This window comes from Mus musculus, chromosome 1 (assembly GCF_000001635.26).
Source record: "Mus musculus strain C57BL/6J chromosome 1, GRCm38.p6 C57BL/6J".
In the NCBI taxonomy this organism is placed as follows: Eukaryota; Metazoa; Chordata; class Mammalia; order Rodentia; family Muridae; genus Mus; species Mus musculus.
In genome coordinates this window covers 4,977,421-4,999,740 of record NC_000067.6, presented here as the reverse complement: position 1 = coordinate 4,999,740, position 22,320 = coordinate 4,977,421, and the positions used below count along the sequence as shown (strand labels likewise).

Genomic DNA, 22,320 nt, shown 5'->3' with positions numbered 1-22,320 from the left:
CAACCCAAAAAAGCCGGGTCAAAGAAATCACAACTCAATTAATAGGAATACAAGCGACACACCTAGATTGGGCAGATCTACCACTACACCAATCTGTTTCCCATCGATGAGATCCCTTATAACTTGAGGTTTCTTCAAGACACAAACTCTGCCCCATCTTCCTTCCACCTCCTCTTACTCCATCATCCTCTCTCTCCTCTTTCCCTTCCCCCCCAAACTTTTCAGCTCCACCTTCCCTGCTACTGCCAAATCACTGGTAGCCTTTATCTGAAAAGTTATGGTGGAGAGAAGGTTCACAAGTCACCTGTATACATGATTCACTCCTCGTCTTCAACCCCTCCTGGGAAAGCAGAACTAGCATCAAAATATAAGACCAGGGCTATCCAAAACACTTCCCCCTTTCTGTCCAATTAAAAGACTTTTATCTCTGATATAAATTGAGCACATTACCATTTTGTAGTTTATAAAGTACAAGATAGACCTAACACCCAGCCCATCATTTTTGTCAATTAAATAGGACCTCTGCCATCTGTCCTAACTTAAAAGACTTATAATCCTACACCTGACTCATGTCCTGGCATGAGATTGCATGCCATCTGAAAACATCCTCTGAAATTTATATCATCTTTCTCAATGCTAAACATCTTGGGCTGGCTATGAGACTACCAGTCTTCAACCCTGTCAGAAGTCTAAGAACAACTAATATTGCCTGAAAATATGAGAAGCACAAAATATAGCTTCCAAACCTCAGCCAGTTTATAGAGACTGCTGATCACCTGGACAGTCCCTATTCTTCAAAACGTTAGAGCTTTGGTCTTCAGCCTTCTGGCCCAGGATCATCTGATAGACCTTTTGCAGAATTTTGAAGGGCTGATTACCTTGAGATTATCAGTCGACTGTTCTGCTTAGTGTGCCCTTTTTTCTGGACAGTATTTTGTCTGTAGATGAAATGAGACAATTCTTGCCTAGTGGCTGCCTCACCACAACCGGAGCAACTCCATTGATTCTCAATTTCTTCTTTTTAATCCAAGACAGGGGTGCTGTCAGGAGCAGACAGGTCTCTAGTCAAATGATCTTTAATGAAGAAATGTCCATAAACATCATATTCTGTGGACTTCTGATGCCTGTGGAAACTATCTATCTACCCAAAGCATATCTGAACTGTCAAGCCTTGACTACTCCCAGCCATTTCTAATTGAAATATCTCAGAAAAAACCCTTTTAATTAACTCAGGACCATGAGTTTGCTATCTGGCCCTTAACTCCGTATTGCTTAATCATCTAAAAACAGTTTATAATAGCAATTATAGAATTTCTGGGTCGGACCGGGCATGGTGGTGCACGCCTTTAATCCCAGCACTCCGGAGGGAGGGAGAGGCAGGTGGATTTCTGAGTTCAAGGCCAGCCTGGTCTACAGAGTGAGTTCCAGGACAGCCAGGTATATACAGAGAAACCCTGTCTCGAAAAACAAAAGACAAAACAAACAAACAAACAAAAAAAAAAAAACAAAAAAAAGGACTGGGTCTAAGCCTTATATTCTTAAATGTGTAATGGCTATATGAGAGTAACAATATTAATCCCAATTTTATATCAATAAGAAATTCATACCAATGAAAACTTTAAATTTGTATCAAATTCTGTACCAATGTAAGAGATTATAACTTCAACTTTGTATAAATTATAAAGATTTTTTACCAGTGTAAGATATAGCTATGTAATGTTTTACTTAAGAGTAAATTTACTAACTTATCCCTATTTGTCTATTTCTATAACTTCTATGATATTACTATATCACCCCTTTCTTTCACACCCCCTTCCTTTTTTACCTAAGAAGAAAGGATAGAGAAGAGGAAAGGAAAGATAGAAACCCCTGAGTTTAAGCTCTCTAGTTCCCTCCCTGTCCAAAGCTACATTTGTAAAGTATCGCTTAAAAGGCAACATATCTATAACTCCTAAACTAACCAGAACCATCCACCCCAACATAAGGAACTGGGATGATGATCTTTTTCTCCTTATAGCTGAATTGGAGCAAAGAATTCCCATCTGGGGTCCTAAAGAAAAATAGGAAAATTGACTTTGTCAAAGGAGAGCTAATTGGCATCATTTGCCTTGTAGTTATGCTAAGAAAGTTCATTGTTTAGCTGACATCTTGACCATGACAGTCTTAAAGGCTGGATAGGGAAGCTAGCTATTCTGGAAAAGTTCTGGAAGCAAGTCTCTAAAAGAAGCAGCTTCGATGTAGTTAAAGTAGTGTCAAGCGTAAAGCTGGAATGGAAGGTCCCAGAATCTCAGCATCCCGGAGTGTGAATCTTTTCAGGGCTGTCTTTCTCTTGTTTCACCCTGCAGTGTATAAAACTTAAAAGCAACATGTAGTTCTATAAAGACATTCACATGGAGCGTGCAGGGTGCACAGATTGGTCAATGAAGATCAATCAAGAAAGATGACTGTCTTTCTTCAGGTTAGTTTGATCACATCATCAAACTGCAATATAACTTTGTATACATGCCTTCATAAAGGATGGTATGTAATAACAATCCATTAGAAATTTGTACTCAATAAGTGTTATTGGCTGTGTAAAGACATTTTAATCTCAGCAAGTTTCAGAGCTGTCTAAATATACAGAGACATAAATATCACCACATATACATCACCTATTTTGTTGATTGTGCTAGTCTCTCTTTTCTTCTCTGTCACCAAGGTCTTTAAGAGATCTCCCTTTGTCATGTTCGATTTTTATCAACTTAGAAGGAACCCACAGCTTTTCTTTTTTGTGGAAACATAGACACAACCCTTCCCCCAGCATAACATATTTCCCATTTTCCATTCTGGTGTTAGAATATCCTTAATATATATATATATATATAGGCTGATTTAGTTCAATAGTTTTTTTCCACAATCCAATGTTTTTCAGCAGCAGTGATATTTTGTTCATTAGCATTTTAAAAATTTAAGGTTAATAAAGCACTATGTAATCTATCTTTGGGGGTGCCTGTTGGTCACTTTTGCCTATAAGCATCTCCTTTAGGGTTCAATTAGATCTCTCCACAATCGCTTGTCCTGTAGCATTGGATGATACGCCTGTAACGTGTTTTATATTATAGCACGCAAAAATTGCTTCATCTTATTAGAGATATATCCTGGACCATTGTCTGTTTTAATTTGTATGGGTATTCCCATAATGGCCATAACTTCTAACAAATGAGTAATTACAGAATCAGCCTTTTCTGACGCTAAGGCAGTTGCCCATTGAAATCCTGAATGTGTGTCTATAGTATGGTGCACATATTTCAGTTTACCAAACTCTGTAAAATGGAAAACACCCATTTGCCAAATGTCATTTCTTTGGTTCCCCTTAGTTCCTGTAGGCAATGGAGTTTGGTTATATAATGAACAAGTAGGACATTGCCTCACAATTGTTTTGTTGCTAAGTGATAGAGAATTCTTTTTTTTTTAACCTTTGCTGTTAAATTTTGTTTTTTATGGAATTCTGAAGCCTCTTGTACGTTTCTGATCAATAGTTGGTCAATTTCATTATTACCTTGCGCCAGAGGACCTGGCAGGCCTGTATGGGATCTTATGTGTGTTATATACAGTGGATCCTATTTCTGATCATTTGTTGTAGCTGAATAAATAGTGAAGTCAATTCAGAATTATCCTGAATAAATTCAGCAGTCTCTATGTGAGAGTCAGTTACTATATTAAAAGGCTCTTGAAAATCTGACAACACTATAATTATTGCATATAATTCAGATTTTTGAACTGACTTATAAGGACTCTCAGCCACCTTACTTATATCTTCTGGTTTATATACTGCCTTTCCTGATTTACTGGCATCAGTGTAAAACATAGTGGCTCTAGATATTAGAGTTCGCTTTATTATACGAGGGAGAATCCAATTAGTTCTACGAGCTGAAGCCACTTGCTTTTAGGGTATCTGTTGTTCATCTCTCCCAAGAAGTTACTGCATGCTCTTTACCAGTGTTCATCTTGTGCCCATAAGGAGGCAATTTCTGTGTTAGTAAAAAGTACCACAATTTCAGCCAGATCCATTCAGACTAATTGTCGAAGTCTCATTTGTCCTTTTAGTATCAATTCAGAGACCTTCTCAATGTAGGTTTTTAATTTCTTACTCTGATTATGTGCTAAGAATATCCATTCTAAGATATAATCTTCCCTCTGCATAAGATTTCCTGTAGGGGAATGAGTAAAAGGTAAGATGACTAAGATGCGGACCATCTTTGGATCAATATGATCTAGATATGTATCCTGTAATTTCCTTCCTACCAAAGCTAACTCCTTCTCAGCCTCAGCTGATAGTTTCCTTGGGCTTTTTAAATCTTTATCGCCTTCTAAGGTTTGAAATAAATTGCTTAGCTCTTGAGTGGCAAAGGAAATCGCAGGCCACAGCCAGTTGATATCTCCCAGTAGCTTCTGAAAATCATTAAGGGTCATTAATTGGTTTCTTCTGATTTGCACCTTTTGTAGCCTAACCCTTTGCAGACTTATTTTATACACTAGATAATTAATAGGATCCACTCTTTATATTTTTTCAGGGGTGATTTGCAATCACCAGCAAGGCAAGGATTTTTTTTTTTATTTCATCAAACATTCTTTCCATTTATATCTGAATCAGCCAATAAGATGCCATCCATATCATGATAAATAATGGATTGGGGAAATTGCTTGCGAATCATCTCCAATGGCTGTTGTACAAAATATTAACACAAGGTAGGGCTATTTAATATTCCTTGTGGCAGGATTTTCCACTGATATCTTTTTATTGGGAGACCTCTATTGAAGATAGGTACTGAGAAAGCAACCCTTTCTTTATCACATTCATGTAGAAGAACTGTGAACAAACAATCATTCAGATCAATCACTAGGATAGGCCATTCCTTATGCAACAAGGAAGGCAATGGGATCCCAGGCTACAAAGAACTCATTGACTGAATAATCTTATTAATCGCTCTGAGATCTGTCAACATCCTCCATTTGCCCAATTTCTTTTTAATAACAAATACTGAAGAATTCCAAGGGCAAATAGACTCCTTTATATGCTGAGCCTCCAGCTGCTCCTGGACCAGCTGTTCTAATGCCTGTAGTTTTTCTTTTGTCATAGACCATTGATCAATCCAAATGGGTTGGCCAGTCAATCACCTTAGTGGTAAGGCTGTTGGTGTCTTGGCAGCAGTGGGTCCTTGGGGTAGAGCTCAGTAGTCAGCCTCTGCTGTATCTTGTTTATGGACTGCTTGGAAGTCTGTAACTGCTTTTGATAACGTTCCCTAACTAATTTAACATTTTTATTAGGAGCCTGATGGGTTTCATGGCTAGACACTGAAACTGGGGATATTAATTTCATTTTCCACTGCTGTAATAGATCTCTTCCCCATAAGTTAATGGCTCTATCAGCCACATATGGCCTCAATTTTCCTACATGACCTTCTGGTGCTATACATTTAAGCCATCTGATACTTTGCTTTATTTGGGATAGGTCCCAACTCTTTCAAATTGGATATCTACTTCTTGAAGTGGCCAACTTGCAGGTTAAGATTTTGGAGAGATAATGGTGACATCTACTCCAGTGTCAACCATTCCTTCAATCTCAGTGTTTACTAGTATTCTTACTTTTGGCCTTTGATCTCTATAAAAGTTTGCCAAAATATTTATTTATGGTTCCCTTTGAGGCTTTTTTAATCTTCTGTAGAACTTGACACAGCCCTGTCTGGTCCCAGAACATCTGTTTTTGAAGCAGTGAAGTTTAATTGTCCCGGGGAAGAGAACTCTCCCTGCCTGGCATTGGGGCCTGCGAGAGGCCCACCTGGGAGTTTTTTGGCACAGTGTTGCCCCATTTGTCTGTTGTTGCTCTACATTCCCTAGTCAAATGTCAGCCTTTGCCACATATTTTTGACATATTCCCGAAGGCATTAGGCTCCTTTTTGGTATTACTTTGGTTTTTCCTGCAGTCATTTCTAAGATGACCCTGCTCACCACAATTAAAAGATTTTGAAACCTTGGGTGATTTTTAGGTGTCTAGTGTCAGCTTCTCCTATTACAGTCATATCAGGTGAGCAAGATCCAACATCAGCTGTATGTCTAGTCCACTCATCTATTGATGCTGACCTTGCCCTCTGTGGTATGATTACTTCCTTGCATTCATCATTTGCATTTTCAAAGGCTAAAGATTCAATCATTGCCTTTTTTGCTGCTGAATCTGATATACTCCTTTCCACCGCTGAGGTTAGCCTTTGTGAAAAGTCAGGGAAGGTTTCTTGTGGACCTTGTATGACTTGAGTAAATGGTTCAAGTCTTTTCCCTAATTCTGCGACTTTGTCCCAGGCCTTTAAGGCTGACAATCAACACAATGCCAGAGTTTCTTCATCATATACATCATATACAGACTGATCCACTACCTCAGCAAAGCGACCTTCACCAAGCAGTTGTTCTGTAGAAATCTTTCTACCCCTGGCTCTACTTTGTCGTGCTATCTCCCTCTCCTTGTTTCTCCACCATGGGAACCATTGTAAATTTGAAGCAGGTTCTAGTATTGCTCTTGCCATATCCTTCCAGTCTTGAGGGATTATTCTATTTTTAATAGCCCAAGAAGTCAAGATTTTTTTACAAATGGCAAATGCATTCCAAAATTAGTGACACTTTCCTTAAGTTTTCTGAGATCTAACACATGCACAGATTGCCATTCAAATTCCTGATAACCCTGTGGATAATCATCTGGAGGTCTTTGATGTATGTTAGCTGGATAGACTAAGGTTTGTTTTCTAATGACATTTGGTTGGCTTTCTCTAATTTTATCTTCTGTCTCTACCTGAGTATTTTCCTTAATTGAAATTTTAAATTCCTCCCTTAAGATCTGTGTCCACACTTCATATCTCTCCGTTTGTTGCTGCTTCTGTTCCTTGATTTCCTGAATTCTCTGTTCAAGTTTCTGCCCCCACATTTTGATTTTTTTTTCTTTACATTGCAATTCTGATAGTCTGGTGTCCATTTTATTTTGATTGATTAATTTTAAAAGGTTATTCTCCAAGTCTTGCCTCCAGTCCTCACTATTTTCCCTTTGGTGCTCAGCCTGCTCTGTGAGCTGCTGCATCCTTTGGTCTAGCATCTTTTCCAGCTCCTGTCTCACACCTTCATTTTCATCTTTCTGTCTCTTATTCTGATCTATAATTTCCCATGTCTTCAATTTTAGTGTTTCCTCTAAGCTACGTTGCCAAATCTTAAATTTCTCTTTCTGTTGTTCATGCTGCTCTATAATTCCCTGTGTCTTCTGTCCTAAGCCCTGCTTCCATAATCTTAGCTTCTCTTTTATGTTGCAATTCTAATATTGCAGCGTCGCCATTATTTGATTTGCTAGCTTTAATAAATTATCCTCTAGACTTTGCTTCCAAATTTTATCTCTATCTCCTTGCTGTTCAGTCTGATCTGTGAATTTTCAAATTCTTTTTTCTAATGTGTCTTCCAGCTCCTGTCTCCAACCTTCATTCAACACTTTCTGTTGTTTATTTTGACCTATTAGATCCTGAACCTTTAGTTCTAGTGTTTCCTCTAGGCCATGTTGCCAAATCTTAAGCTTATCTCTCTGTTGCTCAGACTCATCTATAAACTTCAGAAATTTCTGTTCTGGGGGGGGGGGGTGGGAATTGGGGACCTTTGGGGATAGCATTGAAAATGTAAACGAGGAAAATACCTAATAAAAAAAAATTTAAAAAAAAAGAAATTTCTGTTCTAACATCACTTCCAGCGTCTGTCTCCAACACTCATGATACCAGAAAACTCTAGCAGCTACATCTTACCCTTTTGGTGTCCTGTTCCAAAAGGACCTAACTCCCTCCTGCTTCCTCTCTTCCTCCATCCAACCCAGAAGTCCCGCCTACTCACCCAGTGATTGGCTCCTTTATGCATTAGGGGATTGGTTCACAAGAAGCCACCTGAACATGTGACTCATTCCTTGGTCCAGATAACCTTTCCCAGGAGAGCAGAATTAACATAAAAATACAAGCAACACAGAACCATCCTCAACAGATACCTTGTAACTTGTGGTTTCTCCAAGCCACAAGCTTCTGCTCCATCTTTTTTCCACCTCCTACCACTCCATCATCCTCTCTCTCCTCCTCTCCCCCTTATCCCCCAAACTTTTCAGATTTACCTTCCCTCCTATTGCCTAATCACTGGCTCTAGCCTTTATTTAAAAAGTTAAGGTGGGGAAAAGGTTCACAAGTCACCTGTATTCATGATTTACTCCTCATTTGCAACCCCTCCTGGAAAAGCGGGATTAGCGGCAAAATACAAGACCAGGGCTATCCACAACATTGGTGTATCTGGTTTTATGTTGGAGTCTTTGATCCATTTGGAGTTGAGTCTTGTCCAGGGATGATAAGCATGAATCTATTTTCATTCTCCTACATGCACTCATCCAGCTCAATCAATCCCATATGTTAAAGATGTTTTCATTTTCCAGTGTGTATTTACTTAAAAAACAACAACAATAACAAACAAGTGTTCATTAGTGTGTTGATTTATTTCTGGGGCTTCAGTTTCATTCTATTGACCAATCTGTCTGTTTTGGTGCCAACACCATGCTGTTTTTATTACTATATCTCTGTAGTACAACTTGAAATCAGGGATCGTGATAGTTCCATCAGTTCTTTAACTATTCAAGATTGTTTTATTTATCCTGGATTTTTCATGTTTCCATGTGAAGCTAAATAAAAATTGTCTTTTCAAGATCTGTGAAGAATTCTGTTGGAATTTTGGGAAGTGTGTTGAATTTGTAGAATATTTTTGCTAGGATGACTATTTCTGCTATGTTAATCCTACCAATCCATCCATGGGAGATCTTTCCACCTTCTGATATCTTCTTCATTTTTTTCTTCAGTGTTCCATTTCTTAAAGAAGCTCACAATGCTACATGCTGGGTCCAAACTATAAAAACTTGGTTCTTGGAGAAAACAGTTTGAGCCTAGTAGCTTTAAAAGGTGATAACTTAACTATGCCACAGTAGTTAGAAATCTGTGGAGAACAGAAGCAAATATGAGTATTAAGTTTTCATTGTAGTAGTGTAGGCAAGAGACAGGACCCACCTAAGCTAAGGATGAGACAGAATAGATGCAATATGCAGACCTTATAAACACTCTTGAAATATAGCTTGCTGCTCAATGGATGAGACACAAAAGAGAGAATCGCTGCAGCTGCTTGGATGCAGTAGACTGCCACTCTGTGCCTAGCCATGAAGATGACAGAAGGGGAAGCAGAAAATGATTCAGAAGTCTGTTTTAGATCCTAATGTCAAAGATCCTCAGTAATGCTCCAGTTTTGGCATCAAGTAGAAAGCTGTATGTTTTTGAACATATTCCTCAAAGATTTAGTGCTCTCCTGTCCCTCATAGCAAACATTTAGTTAACCCTGATCTATTACACACATAAATCCACAGAACATTACAAGGCTCCTGAATAGTGAATGTGTAGTTCGAATAATGTTCTTTTTACAGAGAGAGTATACTTTCAAGCAAGTGGTTGTTGTTTTCCCAAGCCAGGCATGGTGACACATGTCTTTACTCTCTGCACTCAAGAGGCAGATACAGACAGTGCTCTGTGAATTAGAGGCCAGCCTAATCTAAAAGGCCAGCCAGGGATACACAGTTAAGCCCTGTCTCAAAATAAAAAAGAAATTTTTTTTTCAGAAAGCCAGACTGGAGGCTTGAGAGGTGACTTGGTAGTTGAGTACTTGCTTCTCCAGTGGAGGAGCTGAGCTCAGCTTCTGTTACACATTTTGGGCAAGTCACAATTTCCTGTAATTCCAGTTCCAGAAGAATCCAATGTCTTCTGACCTCTACAAGCACTGCATGCACAGGATGCCCACACAGATAAGTAGGCTACTATACATACATATGATAAAAAATAAATGATATGTTTTTTAAAAGAGAACTTTCATTGTCTACTTGACACAGCTTTGAGTCATGTAACAGGAAAACCTTGATAGAGGAATTGCCTAGATAAGATTGACTTGTAGACGTATCTGTGAGGAATTGTCTTGATTAATAATTGATGCAACAGCATCCAGCCTACTGTGGGGGGCACCATCCCTGGGCAGATGGTCATGAATTGATAAGAAAGCTAGTCAAGCATGAGCCTAGGAGCAAGTCAGAGAGAGAGTCATCCGGCAGTCTTACTCCATGGTTGCTGCCTTATGTTCTTGCTTGAAGTCCTTTCCTAAATTCCTCAGGCGTGGTCCGTGATCTCTGGATTTGTAAGCCAGATAAACATTTTCTTTCCCAAAGTTGCTTTTGGTCAGAGTATTTTACTTTAGTAACAGAGAGGAAACTAAAACAAAAGTCAAAATTCTAACTAAGGATGGGAAATAAAATCAAAGGCCCTTTGAGAATCCACAGTTTCAACACTCAAGATTTTTATATTAGCAGGAAAACTTCATGGCAATTAACAAGTCCCAAAAGTGAAGAAGGGCCACAGGGAAATAATATGCAGAGAGGTTTTTCACATAAGAACTCAAACAGCTTTTAGAGGAGTAAAGTGTAGCCTCAGAGCTCTAAATAGGATAGTAGTTGACTATTTTGTACCATCTATGTCAGAATCACGTTTGATGGTAGAACATTCTAACTAATGCCAACTTAGAGGAACCAAGCTATCATCCATGGGAGTCACAGAGAATTTTCTATGGGGCTTAGTATAATTTGTGATAAAATAAATATAAAGAAAGCTAGTTACTTATATGAAAGCTTTGTATACATTTAGCTTTGTATACATTTTTATTATGCTGGGTTTGTGTGAAGTGTAAAAAATTTCACAGTTCATCTGCCATGAGTCATGGAGAATTTCTTCTACAGTATAGATAGAAGGTCACCAACAGAGTAAACCAAAATGATATCTTCCTGCAGAACAAGTAAGACTACTTGCACTGTGATGAAACAAGGGAGCCTTTGAGTTTCCCTTCTTTGGGCTGAAATATAGACACTGACAGAACTATCATTACAAGTGTTATCCTTTAAAGACAGTTTTTTAAAATGTAATTGTTAAGAAATATCATAACCTGGTTGAGGATGTAGCCCCACTAGCAGCGTGCTTGCTTAACATGTACAAAGTCCTAGGCTTAATGCCTAGCATTGCATAAACTGTGCTTGGTGGTATACACCTGTAATTCCACACTCAGGAGTTGAGGATGAAAGCAAAAGGAAAAAAAGCTGCAGGCCATCATCCTTGGTTACCTATCAAATTCAAGAGCAGCCCTTGTCTCAAACAAAAACAAACAAAACAACCTACTACTTTGTAAGCCAATTCAAAATGTAAGTCTTGAAAAGAGAGCATTGAAAGAAAACAATTTCAGGATCAATAAACAAAATCTAAACAGTCCCATAACCCCTAAAGAAATAGAAACAGTCATTAAAAGTCTCCCAACCACCGGGCATGGTGGTGCATGCCTTTAGTCCCAGAACTTGGGAGGCAGAGGAAGGTGGATTTCTGAGTTTGAGGCCAGCCTGGTCTACAAAGTGAGTTCCAGGACAGCCAGGACTATACAGAGAAACCCTGTCTTGTTGCGCCCACCTTGGCCAGCAAGGAAAACGCAACACGGTTGGATTCTTCTCAACAGCCTTTATTGCAGGAACACCTTGATGCTGCTACGGGGACCCCGGGAACCCAGGGAGGACTGCTTATATACACCCCAGCACTGGGGAGGGCTATGTGTCCTCCTAGGATTGGTCAGCATATCGACACTTAATTAGCATGTACCCGCTCCGGAGGGGTTGGCGCCAAGTGGTGACTAGCACAGGCGCAGTAAGGTTGTTTATGGCTACGGTGTACCGGAAACCGGTGCCATCTTTTAGGCATCGGCTGCCTACATCTCCCCCTTTTTTGTTTAATAATATGATGCTGGACTAGGTCTGGGCAAGTCTGTCATCGGCCACGGCTCCTGTCTTAGGTCGATCCTTTCATGTCACAGCCTTACCTGTCATAGGGTTACCCTATCGCCTCCAGGCCCCGTGTCTTAAGTTGGTCTGTGCATAAGGAAAGTTGCCCGTCACTGGATTCCGTGGATCTGTGTGACTACAACTGCCAGACGACCTAGGGCAAACTCTTAATTTTTAAAGAGGCCAGCCAAACATTGGGAGATGTGCCATCTTCAATCACCATCAATGCTTGGTACACCACTGCCTTATACTGAGTGTGCTCTCATTTGAGTCGACACAATAGCCAGATACAAAAGACACAACCCAGGAGGACCACTGCCCCCCAGGCCAACATTCCTGCCCATTCCTTAAAAATGAGAAGGCATTGGTGATCCAGGAGGTGAAGTCCCCCAAGGTGACAGGGTCCAGTGCCGTTGAGTTTGGCAATCTGGAGGAGCAGCTTTCTGGACAACTGCTCCGTTTTAGCTGACCAATTTCCCTTAAGGTACTCAGATAAGAGGCGACTCTGTTCAAGAGACTGAAAGAAATTAGCTTGTAGAGAGGGGTAATACACAAACCTTTAAGAGACAAGACACAGGACATTTGGACAACTTTATACAATTCTTCAACCTGTTCTTGAACTAAGTCTATTCTTTGATTAGCAATCAATAAACCTGATGCCAGACGGGCATTAAACTCTTCTTGTGTAGTCAATGCAGTAGCTGTTTGTTCTACTATATTATTTACAGCTTCAGCAATTTGTACTTGATTGGTCATAACTATAGCCGCAGTAGTAGCTGCCGCAGCAGATGCAATAATGGCGGCTGTAATGCCAAAATCTCTCTTGTGTCTTATTAGATTAAAAATGGGGAAGGTTTCTGGATCCGCCTCCACTGGTATAGGCACAAAGGTGGAAAGTTTCACAACTACAGCAGTATTATTATTACCCTGCCAACACTCTGCTAAAAAACATGCCCTTCCAGAATATTACAATCTATATCTCTGTCGGGGGGAGCAATTTTCGTGTCAGCCTCTCTGGTACCCAAATCGGGTGTTCTTGACCCTGTGGAAAAACACAAACAGCTCCCCTGGATCTCGAAATAACGGGATCTGGGCCATACCATTTACCAATTAAGATATCTTTCCATTTTACATCCTGTTTAAGGATAGACAAGGTCATGGCATGCCTATCTGCAGCCAAATGACCATGTTCATCCAGAATTTAAAAATTTAAAGTAAAGAGGGCTAAAGATAATGGTTCTTTGGGTGGCCGGCCATCGGCAATTCCCCCTTTTTGTTTTTGTAAGAGTCCTTTTAAGGTTCGATGTGCTCTTTCCACAATGCCTCTGAGGGTCTTGTCCTGTGGCTAAATTTGCTGCTGCCTGACTGTTTGCATATTCATAGGACAAGGACCTCCAGTCTAAATACTGTCCAGACGACAAACAAGCCCGAGTAATATTATTCTAGTCCCCGGGGGTGAGGCAATATCTAGCAAGTGCCTCGACTTGTGCAACTACAAAGGCTGCACTCACCTCGTAGGTACGGACTGACTCAGCCAGTTGTTTGATGGTTTTAAAATCTATTGGCTCATGATAACGTCATCTCTGGCCATCTAAGAAGACAGGGAAAGTCAGTCCAACTTCCTTCCAAACCTCTGGGCAAAATGAGGTACCTTGTTTACCAGCTTTTGTGGATTCCTTTTTTCCTGTATACTCGAGTGTAAAGGTGGAAGAGTCGGCACTTTTGATTTTACTCTTTTGCCAGCTGACCCTCCCTTTTTTAAAGGATTGGTTTTGTATGACCAATCTGGATCATTCCTATCCCTCTCATACTGAACTGCCTCTTCTTCTAGGTCAGCTTCCTCATCTTTATCAAGCTTTGAATCACTTGAGTCAGAACTTGCTCAACTTATTGTTAAGTCTTTTAATGAGGGATATATTTTTGCTACTTCCTTTTCCTTATCACTGATTCCTTTTATTTTTCCTCCCTTTTCTTTTCCTTTTTCTTTCTCGCCCTTTTCGCCCTTTTTCCTTTTTCTGCTCATTCGTTCCTTATCTTCCTCTGACATACTTTCATGTTGTTCCATAAGAATTTTCTGACCTGCCTTAACTGTTTCTATCAAACAAAAGCAGAGGCCAGAAATGACAAAAAATGAAACAACAACGATAAGAGCTACCCACACTGGGTTCACGGGTAAGAAAAACATATCCCCCCCCCCTTTTAACCGGGGATCAATTTTGGAGACTTACTGGTACCGCCATTCCTCAGCTGAAGAGTTCTGAATCCACAAGATCCTCGGGTCCAAAATGTTGCACCCACCTTGGCCGACAAGGAAAACGCAACACGGTCGGATTCTTCTCAACAGCCTTTATTGCAGGAATGCCTCGATGCTGCTATGGGGACCCCAGGCACCCAGGGAGGACTGCTTATATACACACCAGCACTGGGGAGGGCTATGTGTCCTCCTGTGATTGATCGGCCTGTCGACACTTCATTAGCATGCACCCGCTCCAGAGGGGTTGGCACCAAGTGGTGACTAGCGCAGGTGCAGTAAGGTTGTTTTTGGCCATGGTGTACCGGAAACCGGCGCCATCTTTTAGGTGTCGGCTGCTTACACTGTCTCAAACAAACAAAAGAGAGAGAGAGAGAGGGAGAGAGAGAAGTCTCCCAACCAAAAGACCAGATGGGTTTAGTGCAAAATTCTATCAAACTTTCTAAGAAGACATAATACCAATACTCTTCAAACTATTCCACAAAATAGAAACAGAAGGAACACTACCCAATTCATTCTATGAAGCCACAGTTACACTGTGTATTCTCCCTTGGAGATGGAACTGTTTCTGTCTAATCAGGAACCTGCCACTATTTCCTTTCATAGAGGAATTCATAAGAGATTTTTTTTTCTACTTCTATCACGTTTAGTGTTCCAAATAGATTTTTAAAGCTGGTTGAGTGCATATTACTTTTAGCTTTAGAAGATATCATGTATATTTAAGAGGCATTTAACTATTATAAATTATTTTGATGACTTAAAAATTGTCAATACTGAGTTGTATATCTTAAAATAAATTTTGTTAGTTTAAAAAAATATGTAAAAAAGAAAAAAAGAAAGAAAACTACTCTGTACATCTGGATAGTGCTACTCCTGAAAGCCATAAGTTCTTAAATAAAAATGCCAAGTATGTGACACCTCCTATGACTTAACAGTAAGGGAGGCCCCAGAGGCTCCAAACAAATACAGTCTATTGTTCTATAATACACACATTGGTTGCAAGATGGAAAGTCAGTTTGTTGAGCTGGCAGCTTCTTCATGCCTAGCTTTCATGGTGTTAGAGAAAAAAAGACATGTTAGTGCACCCTATGAACTATGATACCAACCTTGCAAGTAAGATGTGTTCACTGGTGCAATCGTGGCACAAGTGTTATGGGAGTAACCACCTGCTTTCTGGTTAGATGTGAGACCTGTTCCATAAGGGAATTCATATCTGTTACTATAAACTTAAAAAAAAAAAGGGAACAAAAAAGCATATATGGCCAGCACTGGGTCACCTAGGGCGCGGAGTCAGCGGACAACCCCAAGGTCCCTAGAGGACTCTCCTCTCGATCTTAGGATCACTGGTGAGTGGAACACAACACCTGTTCTAATCCAATCACGCAGGTCCTGAGACAGCAGAAGGGAAGTAGAAAACCGGCCTGACCAGGGGCACAAGTCCCTTCAGGTCGGAGCCAGCACAAGGTTACCTTGGGCACAGAATTGGCAGCAGACACCCCCACAGTCCCCAGAGGACTCTCCACGAGATCTTAGGATCACTGAACAGACAGTTTTACGGTCCTCTAAGGAGACACGACTTCCAGGAACTGTAACATGCCCAGGATCTTAGGACAACAGGATCACAGGATAAGAGGAGCTGGGTCACACCACTATTTCAGGGTCTCTGAGGAAGCTTGACTGCCAAAAACTCTGACGCACCCAGAATCTCAGGTTCACAGGATCCCACAATCAAAGGATCACAGAGAAAGCTGGACTCTGAAGAGTCCTGAATCAACTTGGATTATAGGAAGGACAGGCTCCTATTGGAAATATTGAGGGCAGCAAGCACTTGAGATAATCAGATGGCAGGAAGCAAGCTTAAAAACAGAAGCAACAGAAACCAAGGTTATTTGGCATCATCAGAACCAAACTCTCCCACCTTAGCAAGTCCTGGATACACCATTACACCAGAAAAAAAAAGACATGGATCTAAACTCACTTCTCATGATGATGATGGAGGACTTTAAGAGGGAAATAAAAGAAAACACAGATAAACAGCTTGAAGCCTTTAAAGAGGAAACACAAAAATCCCATAGAGAGTTACAGGAAAACACTACCAAACAGGTGATGGAATTGAACAAAACCATCCAGGATCTAAAAACAGAAGTAGAAACAATAAAGAAAACCCAAAAGGAGACAACTCTGGAGATAGAAACCCTAGGAAAGAAATCAGGGACCATAAATGTGAGCATCAGAAACAGAATACAAGAGATGGAAGAGAGAATCTCAGGTGCAGAAGATTTCATAGATAACATGGACACAACAATCAAAGAAAATGCAAAATGCAAAAAGATCCTAACTCAAAATATCCAGGATATCCAGGATATAATAAGAAGACCAAACCTACGGATAATAGGAGTAGATGAGAATGAAGATTTTCAACTTAAAGGGCCAGCAAATATCTTTAACAAAATTATAGAAGAAAACTTCCCAAACCTAAAGAAAGAGATGCCCATGAACAGACAAGAAGCCTACAGAACTCCAAATAGACTGGACCAGAAAAGAAATTCCTCCTGACACATAATAATCAGAACAACAATTGCACTAAATAAAGATAGAATATTAAAAGCAGTAAGGGAAAAAGGTCAAGTAACATATAAAGGCAGGACTATCAGAATTACACCAGACTTTTCACCAGAGACTATGAAAGCCAGAAGATCCTGGACAGATGTTATACAGACACTAAGAGAATACAAATGCCAGACCAGGGTACTATACCCAGCAAAACACTCAATTAACATAGAGGGAGAAACCAAAGTATTCCATGACAAAACTAAATTCACACAATATCTTTACATGAATCCAGCCCTTCAAAGAATAATAGCGGGAAAATACCAATACAAGGACAGAAACTATGCCCTAGAAAAAGCAAGAACGTAATCCTTCAACAAACCTAAAAGAAGACAGCCACAAGAACAGAATCCTAACTCTAACAACAAAAATAACAGGAAGCAACAATTACTTTACCTTCATATCTCTTAATACCAATGGACTCAATTCTCCAATAAAAAGACGTAGACTAACAGACTGGCTACATAAACAGGACCCAACATTTTGCTGCTTACAGGAAACCCATCTCAGGGAAAAAGACAGAAACTACCTCTTAGTGAAATGCAGTAAAACAATTTTCCAAGCAAACAGTCTGAAGAAACAAGCTGGAGTAGCCAATCTAATATCGAATAAAATCGACTTCCAACCCAAAGTTATCAAAAAAAAAAAAAAAAAAAAAAAAAAAGAGAGGCACTTCACACTCATCAAAGGTAAAATCTTCCAAGAGGAACTCTCAATTCTGAATATCTAAGCTCCAAATGCAAGGGCAGTCACATTGATTAAAGAAACTTTAGTAAAGCTCAAAGCACACATTGCACCTCACACAATAATAGTGGGAGACTTCAACACTCCACTCTCATCAATGGACAGATCCTGGAAACAGAAACTAAACTGAGACACATGGACACTAACAGAAGTTATGAAAAAAAGGATTTAATAGATATCTACAGAACATTTTATCCTAAAACAAAAAGGATATACCTTCTTCTCAGCACCTCATGGTACCTTCTCCAAAATTGACCATATAATTGGTCACAAAACAGGCCTCAACAGATACAAAATATTGAAATTGCCCCATGCTTCCTATCAGATCACCATGGACTAAGGCTGATCTTCAATAACAACATAAATAATACAAAGCCAACATTCACAAGGAAACTGAACAACACTCTCCTCAATGATACCTTGGTCAAGGAAGAAATAAAGAAAGAAATTAAAGACTTCTTAGAGTTTAATGAAAATGAAGCTACAACATACCAAAACTTATGTGACACAAAGAAGGCATTCCTGAGAGGAAAACTCAAAGCTCTGAGTGCCTCCAAAAAGAAACTAGAAAGAGCATACACTAGCAGCTTTACAGTACACCTAGAAGCTCTAGAACAAAAGGAAGCAAATTCACCCAAGAGGAGTAGACAGCAGGAAATAATCAAACTCGGGGCCAAAACCCAACGAAGATAGAGAACTTCAGACCAATTTCCCTTATGAATATCTTTGCAAAAATACTCAATAAAATCCTCGCATACCAAATCCAAGAACACATCGAAATGATCATTCATCATGACCAAGTAGGCTTTATCCCAGGGATGCTGGGATAGTTTAATATACGGAAATCTATCAATGTAATCCACTATATAAATAAACTCAAAGACAAAAACCACATGATCATCTCATTAGATGTGGAGAAAGCATTTGACAAAATCCAACACCCATTCATGATAAAAGTCTTGGAAAGATCAGGAATTTAAGGCCCATACCTAAACAGAATAAAAGCAATCTACAGCAAACCAGTAGCCAACATCAAAGTAAATGGTGAGAAGCTGGAAGCCATCCCACTAAAATCAGGGACTAGACAAGGCTGCCCACTTTCTCCCTACCTATTCAATATAGTACTTGAAGTCCTAGCCAGAGCAATTCGACAACAAAAGGACATCAAGGGGATACAAATTGGAAAGGAAGAAGTCAAAATAACACTATTTGCAGATGATATGATAGTATATATAAGTGACCCCAAAAATTTCACCAGAGAACTCTTAAACCTGATAAACACCTTCAGTGCAGTAGCTGGATATAAAATTAACTCAAAAAAAAATCAATGACCTTTCTCTACACAAAGGATAAATAGACTGAGAAAGAAATTAGGGAAACAACACCCTTCACAATAGTCACAAATAATATAAAATACCTTGGCGTGACTCTAACTAAGGAAGTGAAAGATCTGTATGATAAGAACTTCAAGTCTCTGAAGAAAGAAATCCAAGAAGATCTCAGAAGATGGAAAGATCTCCCATGCTCATGGATTGGCAGGATCAATATAGTGAAAATGGCTATCTTGCCGAAAGCAATCTACAGATTCAATGCAATCCCCATCAAAATTCCAACTCAATTCTTCACTGAGTTAGCAAGGGCAATTTGCAAATTCATCTGGAATAACAAAAAACCTAGGATAGCAAAAACTATTCTCAACAATAAAAGAATCACTTTTCCTGACCTAAAGTTGTACTACAGAGCAATTGTGATAAAAACTGCATGGTACTGGTATAGCAACAGACAAGTAGACCAATGGAATAGAATTGAAGACCCAGAAACGAACCCACACACCTATGGTCACTTTATCTTTGACAAGGGAGCTAAAACCATCCAGTGGAAAAAAAAGACAGCATTTTCAACAAATGGTACTGGCACAACTGGCGGTTATCATGTAGAAGAATGCAAATTGATCCATTCCTATCTCCTTGTACTAAGGTCAAATCTAAGTGGATGAAGAAGCTACACATAAAACCAGAGACACTGAAACTTATAGAGGAGACAGTAGGGAAAAGCCTCAAAGATATTGGCATAGGGGAAAAATTCCTGAATAGAACAACAATGGCTTGTGCTGTAAGATGGAGAATTGACAAAGGGGACCTCATGAAACTGCAAAGCCTCTGTAAGGCAAAAGACACCGTCAATAAGACAAAAAGGCCACCAACAGATTGGGAAAGGATCTTTACCAATCCTAAATCAGATAGGGGACTAATATCCAATATATATAAAGAACTCAAGAAAATGGACTCCAGAAAACCAAATAATCCCATTAAAAATGGGGCACAGAGCTAAACAAAGAATTCTCAACTGAGGAATACCAAATGGCTGAGAAGCACCTGAAAAAATGTTCAACATCCTTACTCATCAGGGAAATGCAAATCAAAACAACCCTGAGATTCCACATCACAGCAGTCAGAATGGCTAAGATCAAAAATTCAGGTGACAGTAGATGCTGGCAAGGATGTGGAGAAAGAGGAACACTCCTCTATTGCTGGTGGGATTGCAAGCTGGTACAACCACTCTGGAAATCAGTCTGGCAGTTCCTCAGAAAACTGGACATAGTACTACCGGAGGATCCAACAATACCTCTCCTGGGCATATATCCAGAAGATGATCCAACTGGTAATAAGAACACAACTCCACTATGTTCATAGCAGCCTTATTTATAATAGCCAGAAGCTGTAAAGAACCCAGATGTCCCTCAACAGAGGAATGGATACAGAAAATGTGGTACATTTACACCATGGAGGACTACTCAGCTATTAAAAAGAATGAATTTATGAAATTCCTAGGCAAATGGATGGATCTGGAGGGTATCATCCTGAGTGAGGTAACTCAATCACAAAAGACCTCACATGATATGCACTCACTGATAAGTGGATTTTAGCCCAGAAACTTAGAATACCCAAGATACAACTTGCAAAACTCATGAAACTCAAGAAGAAGGAAGAGCAACGTGTGGACAATTTGCCTCTTCTTAGAATTGGGAACAAAACACCCATGGAAGGAGTTACAGAGACAAAGTTTGGAACTGACACGAAAGGATGGACCATCCAGACACTGCCACACCCAGGGGTCCACTCCATAATCAGCTATGAAACGCAGACACTATTGCATGTGCCAGCAAGATTTTGCTAAAGGGACCCTGATCTAGCTTTCTCTTGTGAGGCTAAGCCAGTGCCTGACAAACACAGAAGTGGATGCTCACAGTCAGCTATTGGATGGAACACAGGGCCCCCAATGGAGGAGCTAGAAAAAGTACCCAAGGAGCTGAAAGGGTGTACAACCCTATAGGTGGAACACCAATATGAACTAACCAGTACCCCCAGAGATTGTGTCTCTAGCTGCATTTTTAGCAGAAGATGGCCTAGTCGGCCATCATTGGCAGAGAGGCCTCTTGGTCTTGCAAACTTTATATGCCCCAGTACAGGGGAACGCCAGGGCCAAGAAGTGGGAGTGGGTGGGTAGGGGAGATGGGGGGAGGGTATGGGGGACTTTTGGGATAGCATTTGAAATGTAGATGAGGAAAATACCTAATAAAAAATTTTTTTAGAAATTAATGACCAGTCAGTTTAGTGTAATATGTCACCATACCACATTCTCAGTTAGCTTAGTGTAATGTATGATCATGCCACATTCTGTCTCAGACTCTTTTGTTATTTTTTTCTCCATTTCCCCATCTTCTTTTTCACCTAGCAACTCTGCCCCAGAGAGTTATCTCCCACTTTCCATCCGTTTGCTGCTTCCTTGTGGTACTGATCTTCTCTGTTCCCTAAATTCCTGCAAACTAGGTTCCAGAAAATTTAGGAGCAGCAACTGGCCAAGAAGCCCCATTGAGTGTGCTTGGCTTTTCCTCTGTATCAACAGGAAGAACATAGTGGCTACAAGATGGACTCTCTTTTAGTTGCATATGGAGCTTTATTTCTGTATTATGCTGAGTGCATCAATTCAGCAGTAACTGAGGGCCTGACAGGTTCAAAATGTGCTGCAAAGATGATGGCAATAAGCTTCCAAGCTGCCCTTGGAAGCCCTGACCCTCAGTAGGCCCCCGGGGGGAATAGGTTCCACACCCACCATTTGTTTTACCATAAGACATTGTTCTGTGTCCCCTGGTTGTAACTCCCTGCAGGCATGGGTGTGAAAAATAAAAAAGGTGGTGGTGATGATGATGATGACGCCTCTACATATTTTTGGAAAATGTTCTAGGTAAGGACAGTATGTCATCTTGAGAAATAGATCTGTGAGTTGCAGATGTGCCTGGCCCCTTGTCCTGAGTACCTAGTATGCATAAGAACTTGTATAGCAATTACAGAGCCTGGAAGCTCTTTATCTTTATTGTCTTGGAAGATTGTGCCCCTTGTAGCACTTCAGTACTGGAGAAGACAATGGCTCCATTGCCTTCATCCTCGCTCCAAGCACTTTATTAGAAGTGAGGATTTGTGAAGGATTTAATTTCACATCAAACTTCAATTTTCATTCTTGGGGTTATATGAACCATGCATAATACATAATACCCGTGAGCTCTAGATTTATTTAAACTTCATAACCAGAGATGGAAGTGATATACACACAGGATAGAGAAAAATCATGCAGCATTAATTGCACATATTCGTGGTCTTTTTTATTGAATAAAAGCTGAAGTGCAATGAGTTCAGTGTTATTAATTATTCCCTCCAGGTGCATTGTGGCTATCCACTTCTACCCAAGTAAATGTAGAAAAAGCTAAATGCCATCATTTTCTAAA

The 22,320-nt window shown here is 40.0% G+C and overlaps 1 protein-coding gene across 4 annotated transcripts in view; it reads left to right on the top strand.

Annotated features, from left to right (window-relative positions):
* The window catches only part of Rgs20 (regulator of G-protein signaling 20), a 160,727-nt gene that overhangs the window by 70,559 nt on the left and 67,848 nt on the right, over positions 1-22,320 (top strand). The window lies entirely within an intron of this gene.